A 12680-nucleotide genomic window follows, 5' to 3' on the forward strand; every position below is an offset into this window, starting at 1 on the left:
ACCAAATTATATTGACAGCAGGTGAAAATGTCATGGATATGCTTATGTCGTTAGCCTTCACTATATTTCAAGAAGTGGGGTAATTTCATCCCCCAAGATAAATTCACTCTAAAATTTTCATGGAGAAAAGATGTAATTAAAAATACAAAATGCCAAGTTATCAAATTGGAATATAGTTTGCTTCATTCACATAAATATTTGGTGGGACAGGGGATTAAAAGAATAAGACAAGGAGAAAGGAATGGAGGAGAAAGAAAAAAGGGAGTGAGGAGAGAGAGAAAGGAAAAGGAAAAGGAGGAGAAAGACATAGTGCTTTTTCTCGCCATTTTCAAACTTGATTTGGTTCTAGCCAGAAAAGGAGTCTATATTTTTCTTTTAAATTTTGAAAATCAATTTTAACATTCAAAATTTTTCAAGATTGAATTATAGGGCTTTATGAGATGGTAAAACTTGCAAAGAAAAAAGAAAATTAGACTTTAGTGTTTTCTTGATTCAATATCTGAATGAGCAAAGAGTAAGAGCTGCTTTTACATTACTCGGCTGGGTTGATTTCTCTGGGTTAATACTCTCTATTAACTTGCATCACCAGTAAGGTCCTTAGAGTTCTGGATCTTGTTTTCACTTGTTTTCATCTTGTTGCATTTGTTTGTGTCCCAGGTGTGATGTTAATACACCCAGTAAGCTTAGCATGTGCAAATCATAAGAAAAGCCACAGATCACAGTCTTTGAAGTCTCTATTCTGAGGTTTCAAGTGGCCAAGCAATAGAAAATAAATAGACCCCTGAGCCCAAGAGACAAATGATTTGAATGCTGAGGGAGCTACAAATGAGTATCAGCTCTGATGATTAGAAAATGGATGTGGGCTCGATTCCTAGATGTGTAAGAGAGGTGTGAGAGAGAAAAAGTTGAGAGTTACACTACTTGGTAGGAAGTCAATGCAATTATATTCATCAAAGAAACACGATCTATTGGAAAATAATGATGAACCAAAAATGTGCAGTGAACTCTGCAGGACAAGTTAAGCATAGTAGTTCATTGTCATTTCATGTGCTCATTTCTAGAGTAGGCATTGACTCTTCAGTCAATGAATAAAGATGTGAGGTGGGGAGTAAGACCAAAAATAAAGAAAAAAGAAGTGATGGAGAGAGGGAGGGAAGAAAGGAAGGAAGTGTGAGGTCAATTTCTTAACTTCCAGTCAAAGAGAGGCTAGAAGTTCTTACTAGGATTTTTCAGGAAAAAATAATATTTTAAATGCCTTGTGACAAAGAGATTCTATATGAATTGCTGATATAATGGAATAAATTTATATTTTGCATCAACGAAAAATTGTGTATTCATGTCACAACCTTATTATTTAAATGTCTACATACATTCAACAATAATGTATGTTGAATGAGCTTGCCCAAAGAACATATTGTGAGTCCTTGAATATATGCACTCTTTTTTTGTAATTTGAATATTCTTGTTTACTGGATAAGCACTTAGAAGTAATGCTAAATAAAGTATTAATTTCTATGAATATTTTTAATCTCATAATTTAAAACTTTGGCTAAAGTATTTAATTTAATTAGAGCACAAGATGAAAATTGCTTCTAGTAGTAGTATGTGGACTCTAATTTCTGGGATATGATGAATGCAGCAATTCTTGAGCACAGAATTGTTATAACAGGATAAAAGATTGTTTTTTACTAAAATACTGCTTGAATTCATTCTAGAATCGAATTTGGTTCATAGACCTAAAATATACAGCTCCAATTATAAACTCAAATCAAATTTTAGTTAAATACACAACAAAACTATAATTTGTTTATTCAACATATATTAAGTGACTACTATGTGCCAGGTGCTGATGCTCTAAGCCCTTGGAACACAGAAGAGGAGCCCTGCCCTCATGGAACTCATACTCTAGTGAGAGAAGACAGACAATAAGCAATCATTGTAATAAATGAAGAAACTATCTAGTATGCTGGAGGTAAGAAGTACTGTGGGAAAATAAGAGAGCAGAGTAACCAGTATTGGAATAGTCGGGAATGGGGGGGAGAGATTCAGTTTGTGTTTTAAATAGAGTAGTGGAAAGAAGTAGTCCAGTACAGATACATTTTGAAGGCCAAGCAAACAGAATTTCCTGATGAATTGGATATCTGTCTTGTGAGAGAGAGCTCCATAAGTCAAAGATGGCTTCAGGTTTTTTGGTTGAGCACTGAAAGGATAGTGTTGCTGTCAACTGAAGTGAGGAAGACTGCTAATAACTGTCTGGGTGCCAAATCCAATGAGCTTTTCCCAGTTATGGTCCCTAACACTGTTCTGTACCCTACTTTTTCCTGAAATCTCCTCCTCCCGAGGTTTTGGTGATGGCAGTTTCCTGAATCTCTTACTTCAATATCTGGCTGCTCCATCTCCCTCACTGACACCTCCTTCTCTACTGGTTCTTACATGTCCATATGTCCCCAATACTCTTTCTTCTGACTTGTTCCTTAATTTTCCACTCTTACCAGAAAAGTTATATCTACCCCATCCTTCCACCATCATCCTTTGCTACTTATCTCTCAGTTATTTATACTGTAAAACCTTCTCTGACAGGGTCATCCCCAAATCGTTCCGTAACTTTACCCAAAATATCTAATTCTAGTTCTAGCAATTTAGCAACTTGAAAGATACACCCTCTCTTTGCTCTTTCTCAGCCCTTGGCAACAATAATAGAGAAAGTATGAAGCATACCAAAATATTTAAAATATTGTCATGCTTGAAATAAATACTAGAAGTTTTTATAAACGAAGAGGGGAGTCAAAGCCAGAATAAAGAACACATAAGCTAATGCTGCAGAAGGTCAAAGAGACTTGGATATTGGCCAGAGGAAGTTTACCACTCACATGGAAACTGAATAACCTTGGGCTTGTGCAAGGTAGAAAGCTAGATGTAAGACCCTGCATAAACAGCCAGAAATATGGAAAGGCTGCATCTGACTGATACTGAAAATAGCCATTAGTTTAGGGAATCCACAAGGAAAGCTTATCTCTACCAGAGTTGAGCAAAAGAAGATAGGGGGTGGGGATAGTATGTAGATAGAGTCTAATAAGAGAAATTCAAACCTTAAACCTGTGCTATCCTAGGTGTGAAATTTGCATTTGTATTGTTAGGGTTACATGGAAATATCAAGTTGAAAAACTAACATGAAAACTAATACAAACTGAGGAAACACACAAAGCTCTAAGAAACTGCCATCTAAGAACATTTCTGCAACCCAGGCAAAAAAAAAAAAAAAAAAAGATGAGCACTTCTGCTAATGCCACACTCCCAGCCCTTCCCTCTCCCACCCCCCTCCTCCTTGGCAACCACAAGTCTGTTCTCTATGTCTGTGAGTCTGTTGCTGTTTCATAGATAGGTTCATTTGTGCCATACTTTAGATTCCACATGTAAGTGGTATCACATGGTATTTGTCTTTCTCTTTCTGACTTACTTCACTTAATAATCTCTAGTTGCAACCATGTTGCTGCAGTCATCAAAGGCATTTTAGAAGAGGCTCTGCTTGCCATAGCTTCTGGCAGCGTTGCTTCCTACAGTGGAAAGAAGAATGTTGTTGATGGGAATTCCCAAAGTTAGGCTAAAGTGGGGGTGAAGTAACTTTTCTAGGTGAAGAGGTGATCTTTTTTTTTTTTTGATTTGTATGTGTGTGTTTTATTATATATTAGTCTCTTAAATCAAATAGAAGACAAAAAGTGGAGCTACAAACCAAAGTTACAACAGTACTAGCTTTTCTCATCGCCCGTCTGTCTACTTTTACCAGAGGTCTTTATTTCTTCATAAGGCTTTGAGCTACTGTCCAGGGTCCTTGACTGCAACCTGAAGAACTCCCTGTGGCAGGCGGGTCTGGTGGTTAAGAACTCTCTCAACTCTTGATTAACTGGGAATGTCTTGATTTCTCCCTCATTTTGGAAGGAAAGTTTTGCTAGATATAGGATTCTTGGTTGACGGTTTCTTTCCTTCAACACTTCAAGTACATTGAGTCATGCCATCTGGCCTCTGAGGCTCCTGATGAGAAATCTGCTCAATGACCTTCCTGGCAAACCTTCTCTCAGCTTCATAGACTTTCATAATGTACCGTATCATGTCTTATGCAACAGAACATTTTGTATAGTATCGTGAAGTCAGTTAAGTTGTAACGTTATTTTGAGACCAGAATTTAAGGAAAAGGAATTGAACATTTCAAGTGTAGACATTATGAGGTCTCTAAAATTATTACACATTTTCAAACTAGAAATAAAAAGGCCACTGAAGTATCCTGCAGATTTTTATTTATAACAAAGTGAATACCAATATCTAATAACACACGTAAAGAAAAATTTCTTTGGGATCCTTTTTCCTAAGTGTAAAGGGGCCTTGAACTCAAAAAGTGAGAAAACCACTGTGGTGTATCCCCAGCGGTGATGGGTCCATTTCTTGCTCTGACCTCAGAGTGCACCATTGTGATGTACTTCACAAAGCCCTATGAAAGAGAAAGGTGGGCCCAGGTTTTTGGTCCTTAGAGCCCAGGAAGCTGCTTTTGGTGACCTGACGGCCTTGGACCTACAGTTAGCTTGTGTTTTCCTTGTTTCTGCCATTTTGTTGATTTTCGTTTCTCCTTTCTCTACTCTTTTTTATTTGTGTCATTGTTCTTTCTACAGTTAGCATAGTGAGTATTGTTGGTATAGTTAATACTTGATTAGCATAGTTAGTGTAGTTAGTACTAGTTAGCGCTGTTGGTACAGTTAGCGTAGTTAGCGTTGTTAGTAGAGACAGCATACTTAGCCCTGTTAGTACAGTTAGCATTGTTAGTTAGCGTAGTTAGCGTTGCTAGGGAGTGCTGTCAGTCAGTGTAGTTAGCAGATCACCATGATGCAGGGCCTCACAGCCAAATCTGCTGGCAAGAAGGCTCATATTGATGACTTCGAGATCCTCCACACCATTGGTGAAGGCACCTTCGGTAAAGTGAAGTTGGCCCGGCACATTCTGACCAGGACACAGGTGGCTGTGAAGGTCATAAAGAAAAGGCGTCAGAGCTTCTCAAGTGCCCAGGCACTTTTCCGGGAAGCGTGCAGTCTAAAGGCTCTGAATCACCCCAATATTGTAAAACTGCTGGGGGTGATTGACACAGAGGAGACATTTTTCATGGTGATGGAGTACCTCAGTGGGGGGGACATGTACCGCTATTTGAAGATCCATGGCCGTATGACAGAGGCGGAGGCCCGAGGCCCGTTCCAGCAGCTGGTCTCCGCCCTGCAGCACTGCCACCAGAGGGGCATCGTGCACCGGGACCTGAAGCCACTGAGCCTCCTCTTTGATTCCAACATGAATATCAAACTTACAGACTTTGGCCTCAGCAACAAGTGTGATGACATTGTCCAACTGGACACGATCTGCGGTACACGCCCTTATGCTGCCCCAGAACTCTTCCTGGGGCAGAGCTACAGCGGCCCGGCGGTGGACGTGTGGAGCTTGGGAGTAGTGCTGTACACCATGGTAACTGGGTCCCAGCCCTTTGTGGGAAAAGACTTCCAGGAGCTGCGGAAGCAAATCCTACAAGGGCAATACCCCATCCCACCTTATCTGTCTTTGAAGATAAGGGATCTGTTACAAAAAATGATTGCCCTCAACCCCAGTGACAGAGTCACCTTACCTGACCTCATGAAGCATCCATGGGTCAACATGGGCCAGAAGGAGCCACTCCAGCCACCCTGTGAAGAGGACCTGGAGGTGACAATGGTGAGGGCTCCGGACTTGACTTGCGACCAGATCCAGGACACTGGGACAGGCAGTGTGAGCTCCAAGAAACCCAAGGTGGAGGTCTCCATCATAACTCTGAAGCCCTTCTCTTGCGGGGACCTCTGTGGCAGTGAACTTGAGCCTTCTCCAAGCCCTGTGGTGTCCTCCCTGCAAACCAGGTGGATCTACCACAGAAAAAATGTGCAGCTGCAGGAAGACCAGCAGGCAGGGCAGAAGACCGGTGAGTCTGCCTGTCCCCCACCCAGCCTGGAGGCGAGGACTGCCACTCCCAGCCCAGCCCCCCAGTGTGGCACTGGGACATCCACCTCCAGCAGCAGCAGCAGGATTGGAGCCCCAGAGGGAAGCAGCTGCCCCCTGGGTGTGTCCAACACTGGAAGGTCCTCCCACGCTGGGCAGCCTGAGAGTGTGTCCTCATCCACTGTCTCTGGCCAGAGCCAGAAAAAGCAAGGGGTGGCTGGGAGAATCTGGAACTTTATTTTGAAACATCTTTGTTGCAAGCTGCCCAGCATGAGGCGTCATAATAAAGTGAGCCCATGTGAACCCCATGGATGACCGAGGCAGGAAGGTCAGGCCGCCGCGTTCCCTGGGGCCCGGTGTAGGGGAAGAGGAGTGTGTTCTCTGCACGGCCTTCAGAAGCATCGTATCCAAGACCCTGGCCAGCTCAGAGGATGGTCCGGAGCAGCCCGGGCAACCGAAAGCGAGGCCACCGTGGCTGCAGGTCTGCCCCTCAACCCCCACCTGGGTGAAACTTGAGAGACTGGACTGTCATTCCTGGGGCACGTCTCCCCTCCCCTACTCTTCTGTCTTCCGTGTTGGTGGGGGAGGGGGATAGTTCTTGTTCCAAGAACTCCTTGGTTCTTTCAATTCTAGTTAATAAACTTGATGCTCCAGAGAGATGCATCACACTCTGCTTTGCGTCGTCCCTGCACAGAATTGGGGCTGTGCATTTTCCAGTGAGACAAGCGTGCAGCCATGGAGTGCTTGGAGGTAGTCAGAACAACTAAAGGGAAAAAAAAATAAAAATAAAAATAAAAAGGATGAGCACATAATTTATTTATTTATTTATTTATTTATTTGAATGTTGGAATTTTATTTATTTTTTTATACAACAGGTTCTTATTAGTCATCAATTTTATACACATCAGTGTATACATGTCAATCCCAATCGCCCAATTCAGCACACCACCAACCCCCTCCCCCCACCGCTTTCCCCCCTTGGGGTCCATACATTTATTCTCTACATCTGTGTCTCAACTTCTGCTCTGCAAACCAGTTCATCTGTACCATTTTTCTAGGTTCCACATATATGCGTTAATATACGATATTTGTTTTTCTCTTTCTGACTTACTTCACTCTGTTTGATAGTCACTAGATCCATCCACGACTCAACAAATGACCCAATTTCGTTCCTTTTTATGGCTGAGTAATATTCCATTGTATATATGTACCACTACTTCTTTATCCATTCATCTGTCGATGGGCATTTATGTTGCTTCCATGACCTGGCTATTGTAAATAGTGCTGCAATGAACATTGGAGTGAATGTATCTTTTTTTTTTTTGCATGTATCTTTTTTTTTTTTAATTTTTATTTATTTATTTATTTATTTTTGGCTGTGTTGGGTCCTCGTTTCTGTGTGAGGGCTTTCCCTAGTTGCGGCAAGCGGGGGCCACTCTTCATCACGGTGCGCGGGCCTTTCACTGTAGTGGCCTCTCTTGTGGAGCACAAGCTCCAGACGCGCAGGCTCAGTAGTTGTGGCTCATGGGCCTAGTTGCTCTGCGGCATGTGGGATCTTCCCAGACCAGGGCTCGAACCCATGTCCCCTGCATTGGCAGGCAGACTCTCAACCACTGTGCCACCAGGGAAGCCTGCATGTATCTTTTTGAATTATGGTTTTCTCTGGGTATATGCCCAGTAGTGGGATTGCTGGATCATATGGTAATTCTATTTTTCTTGTTTTAAGGAACCTCCATACTGTTCTCCATAGTGGCTGTATCAATACATTCCCACCAACAGTGCAAGAGGGTTCCCTTTTCTCCAGACCCTCTCCAGCATTTGTTGTTTGTAGATTTTCTCATGATGCCCATTCTAACTGGTGAGAGGTGATACCTCATTGTAGTTTTGATTTGCATTTCTCTAATAATTAGTGATGTTGAGCAGCTTTTCATGTGCTTCGTGGCCATCTGTATGTCTTCTTTGGAGAAATGTCTATTTAGGTCTTCTGCCCATTTTTGGATTGGGTTTTTTTTTTTTTTTTAATATTGAGCTGCATGAGCTGTTTACATATTTTGGAGATTAATCCTTTGTCCGTTGATTCATTTGCAAATATTTTCTCCCATTCTGAGGGTTGTCTTTTCATCTTGTTTATGGTTTCCTTTGCTGTGCAAAAGCTTTTACGTTTCATTAGGTCCCATTTGTTTATTTTTGATTTTATTTCCATTACTCTAGGAGGTGGATCAAAAAAGATCTTGCTGTGATTTATGTCAAAGAGTGTTCTGCCTATGTTTTCCTCTAAGAGTTTTATAGTGTCTGGTCTTACATTTAGGTCTCTAATCCTTTTGAGTTTATTTTTGTGTATGGTGTTAGGGAGTGTTCTAATCTCATTCTTTTACATGTAGCTGTCCAGCTTTCCCAGCACCACTTATTGAAGAGACTGTCTTTTCTCCATTGTGTATCCTTGCCTCCTTTGTCATAGATGAGTTGACCATAGGTGTGTGGGTTTATCTCTGGGCTTTCTATCTTGTTCCATTGATCTATATTTCTGTTTTTGTGCCAGTACCATATTGTCTTGATTACTGTAGCTTTGTAGTGTAGTCTGAAGTCTGGGAGCCTGATTCCTCCAGCTCCGCTTTTTTCTCTCAAGACTGCTTTGGCTATTCGGGGTCTTTTGTGTCTCCATACAAATTTTAAGATGATTTGTTCTAGTTCTGTAAAAAATGCCACTGGTAACTTGATAGGGATTGCACTGAATCTGTAGATTGCTTTGGGTAGTATAGTCATTTTCACAATATTGATTCTTCCAATCCAAGAACATGGTATATCTCACCATGTGTTGGTATCATCTTTAATTTCTTTAATCAGTGTCTTATAGTTTTCTGCATGCAGGTCTTTTGTCTCCCTAGGTAGGTTTATTCCTAGGTATTTTATTCTTTTTGTTGCAATGGTAAATGGGAGTGTTTCCATAATTTCTCTTTCAGATTTTTCATCGTTAGTGTATAGGAATGCAAGAGATTTCTGTGCATTAATTTTGTATCCTGCAACTTTACCAAATTCATTGATTAGCTCTAGTAGTTTTCTGGTGGCATCTTTAGGATTCTCTATGTATAGTATCATGTCATCTGTAAACAGTGACAGTTTTACTTCTTTTCCGATTTGGATTCCTTTTATTTCTTTTTCCTCTCTGATTGCTGTGGCTAGGACTTCCAAAACTATGTTGAATAATAGTGGTGAGAGTGGACATCCTTGTCCTGTCCCTGATCATAGAGGAAATGCTTTCAGTTTTTCACCATTGAGAATGATGTTTGCTGTGGGTTTGTCATATATGTCCTTTATTATGTTGAGGTAGGTTCCCTCTATGCCCAGTTTCTGGAGAGTTTTTATCATAAATGGGTGTTGAATTTTGTCAAAAGCTTTCTGCATCTATTGAGATGATCATGTGGTTTTTATTCTTCCATTTGTTAATACGGTGCATCACATCGATTGATTTACGTATATTGAAGAATCCTTGCATCCCTGGGATAAATTCCACTTGATCATGGTGTATGATCCTTTTAATGTGTTGTCGGATTCTGTTTGCTAGTATTTTGGTGAGGATTTTTGCATCTATATTCATCAGTGATATTGGTCTGTGGTTTTCTTTTTTTGTAGTATCTTTGTCTGGTTTTGGTATCAGGGTAATGGTGGCCTCATAGAATGAGTTTGGGAGTGTTCCTTCCTCTGCAATTTTTTGGAAGAGTTTGAGAAGGATGGGTGTTAGCTCTTCTCTAAATGTTTGATAGAATTCACCTGTGAAGCCATCTGGTCCTGGACTTTTGTTTGTTGGAAGATTTTTAATCACAGTTTCAATTTCATTACTTGTGATTGGTCTATTCATATTTTCTATTTCTTCCTGGTTCAGTCTTGGAAGGTTATACCTTTCTAAGAATTTGTCCATTTCTTCCAGGTTGTCCATTTTATTGGCATAGAGTTGCTCATACGTAGTCTCTCAGAATGCTTTGTATTTCCGCGGTGTCTGTTGTAACTTCTCCTTTTTCATTTCTAATTTTATTGATTGGCGTCCTCTCCCTCTTTTTCTTGATGGGCCTGGCTGATGGTTTATCAATTTGGTTTTTCTTCTCAAAGAACCAGGTTTTAGTTTTATTGATCTTTGCTATTATTTTCTTTGCTTCTATTTCATTTATTTCTGCTCTGAACTTTATGATTTCTTTCCTTCTGCTAACATTGGATTTTGTTTTTTCTTCTTTCTCTAGTTCCTTTAGGTGTAAGTTTAGATTGTTTATTTGAGATTTTTCTTGTTTCTTGAGGTAGGCTTGTATAGCTATAAACTTCCCTCTTAGAACTGCTTTTGCTGCATCCCATAGGTTTTGGGTCATCGTGTTTTCATTGTCATTTGTCTCTAGGTATTTTTTGATTTTCTCTTTGATTTCCTCAGTGATCTCTTGGTTATTTAGTAACGTATAGTTTAGCCTCCATGTGTTTGTGTTTTTTACGTTTTTTTCCCTGTAATTCATTTCTAATCCCATAGTGTTGTGGTCAGAAAAGATGCCTGATATGATTTCAATTTTCTTAAATTTACTGAGGCTTGATTTGGGACCCAAGATGTGATCTGTCCTGAAGAATGTTCCATGTGCACTTGAGAAGAAAGTGTAATCTGCTCTTTTTGGATAGAATGTCCTATAAATATCAATTAAATCTATCTGGTCTATTGTTTCATTTAAAGCTTGTGTTTCCTTATTAATTTTCTGTTTGGATGATCTGTCCATTGGTGTAAGTGAGGTGTTAAAGTCCCCCACTATTATTGTGTTACTGTCGATTTCCTCTTTTGGAGCTGTTAGCAGTTGCCTTATGTATTGAGGTGCTCCTATGTTGCGTGCATATATATTTATAATTGTTCTATGTTCTTCTTGGATTGATCCCTTGATCATTATGTAGTGTCCTTCCTTGTCTCTTGTAACATTCTTTATTTTAAAGTCTATTTTATCTGATATGTATTGCTACTCCAGCTTTCTTTTGATTTCCATTTGCATGGAATATCGTTTTCCATCCCCTCACTCTCAGTCTGTATGTGTCCCTAGATCTGAAGTGGGTCTCTTGTAGACAGCATATATATGGGTCTTGTTTTTGTATCCATTCAGCCAGTCTGTGTCTTTTGGTTGGAGCATTTAATCCATTCACATTTAAGGTAATTATTGATATGTATGTTCCTATGACCATTTTCTTAATTGTTTTGGGTTTGTTTTTGTACGTCCTTTTCTTCTCTTGTGTTTCCCACTTAGAGAAGTTCCTTTAGTATTTGTTGTAGAGCTGGTTTGGTGGTGCTGAATTCTCTTAGCTTTTGCTTGTGTGTAAAGCTTTTGATTTCTCCATCAAATCTGAATGAGATCCTTGCCGGGTAGAGTAATCTTGGTTGTAGGTTCTTCCCTTTCATCACTTTAAGTATATCATGCCACTCCCTTCTGGCTTGTAGAGTTTCTGCTGAGAAATCAGCTGTTAACCTTATGGGAGTTCCCTTGTATGTTATTTGTCATTTTTCCCTTGCTGCTTTCAATAATTTTTCATTGTCTTTAATTTTTGCCAATTTGATTACTATGTGTCTCAGCATGTTTCTCCTTGAGTTTATCCTGTATGGGACTCTGTGTGCTTCCTGGACTTGGGTGACTATTTCCTTTCCCATGTTAGGGAAATTTTCGACTATAATCTCTTCAAATATTTTCTCGGGTCCTTTCTCTCTCTCTTCTCCTTCTGGGACCCCTATATTGCAAATGTTGTTGTGTTTAATGTTGTCCCAGAGGTCTCTTATGCTGTCTTCATTTCTTTTCATTCTTTTTTCTTTATTCTATTCCACGGTAGTGAATTCCACCATTCTGTCTTCCAGGTCATTTATCCGTTCTTCTGCCTCAGTTATTCTGCTATTGATTCCTTCTAGTGTAGTTTTCATTTCAGTTATTGTATTGTTCATCTCTGTTTGTTTGTTCTTTAATTCTTCTAGGTCTTTGTTAAACATTTCTTGCATCTTCTTGATCTTTGCCTCCATTCTTTTTCCGAGGTCTTGGATCATCTTCACTATTATTCTGAATTATTTTTCTGGAAGGTTGCCTACCTCCACTTCTTTAGTTGTTTTTCTGGGGTTTTATCTTGTTCCTTCATCTGGTACATAGCCCTCTGCCTTTTCATCAAATCTATCTTTCTGTGAATGTGGTTTTTGTTCCACAGGCTGCATGATTGTAGTTCTTCTTGCTTCTGCTGTCTGCCCTCTGGTGGATGAAGCTATCTAAGACGGTTGTGCAAGTTTCCTCATGGGAGGGACTGAGGAAATTTAATTTCAGGAATTTAAATTAATCAAACTATTGGAAAAGAACTATAAAGTAGTTAAAGAATTTTTTAAAGGTATCAGAATCCTTGAAGAAAGAGGCACATAAAAAAAGCATATTTGAAAAAAAGCAAAATATGAAGGATTTATGATTGCCTTATAGAGCTACTTTATAGTTAGGCATGTGTAGTATTTGATATGAAAATATTCCTTCTTTTCAGGCTACCAAGAACATAAATTTTGGGGGATGTAGATAACTGATCACATAATTACTTACAATCTTTAATGTATTAATTTTGTTACAACTACATTTTGAAGTAACATTTTATAAAACAGTATTTTAATGTATAAATAGTGCTTTTTTTCTATATTTCCATTTCATGATCCTCTA

General features: G+C 39.6%; 1 long non-coding RNA gene across 1 annotated transcript in view; it reads right to left on the minus strand.

The window, feature by feature from the left end:
- Window positions 1–6517: 6517 nt before the first annotated feature.
- LOC130704795 (uncharacterized) overlaps window positions 6518–12680 on the minus strand; it is a 52908-nt gene continuing 46745 nt past the window's right edge. The window contains exon 3 of the long non-coding RNA XR_009005282.1: window positions 6518–6760. This is a non-coding gene — a long non-coding RNA (uncharacterized LOC130704795). The remainder of the gene's footprint in view (window positions 6761–12680) is intronic.

Source organism: Balaenoptera acutorostrata, chromosome 14 (assembly GCF_949987535.1).
Source record: "Balaenoptera acutorostrata chromosome 14, mBalAcu1.1, whole genome shotgun sequence".
In the NCBI taxonomy this organism is placed as follows: domain Eukaryota; kingdom Metazoa; phylum Chordata; class Mammalia; order Artiodactyla; family Balaenopteridae; genus Balaenoptera; species Balaenoptera acutorostrata.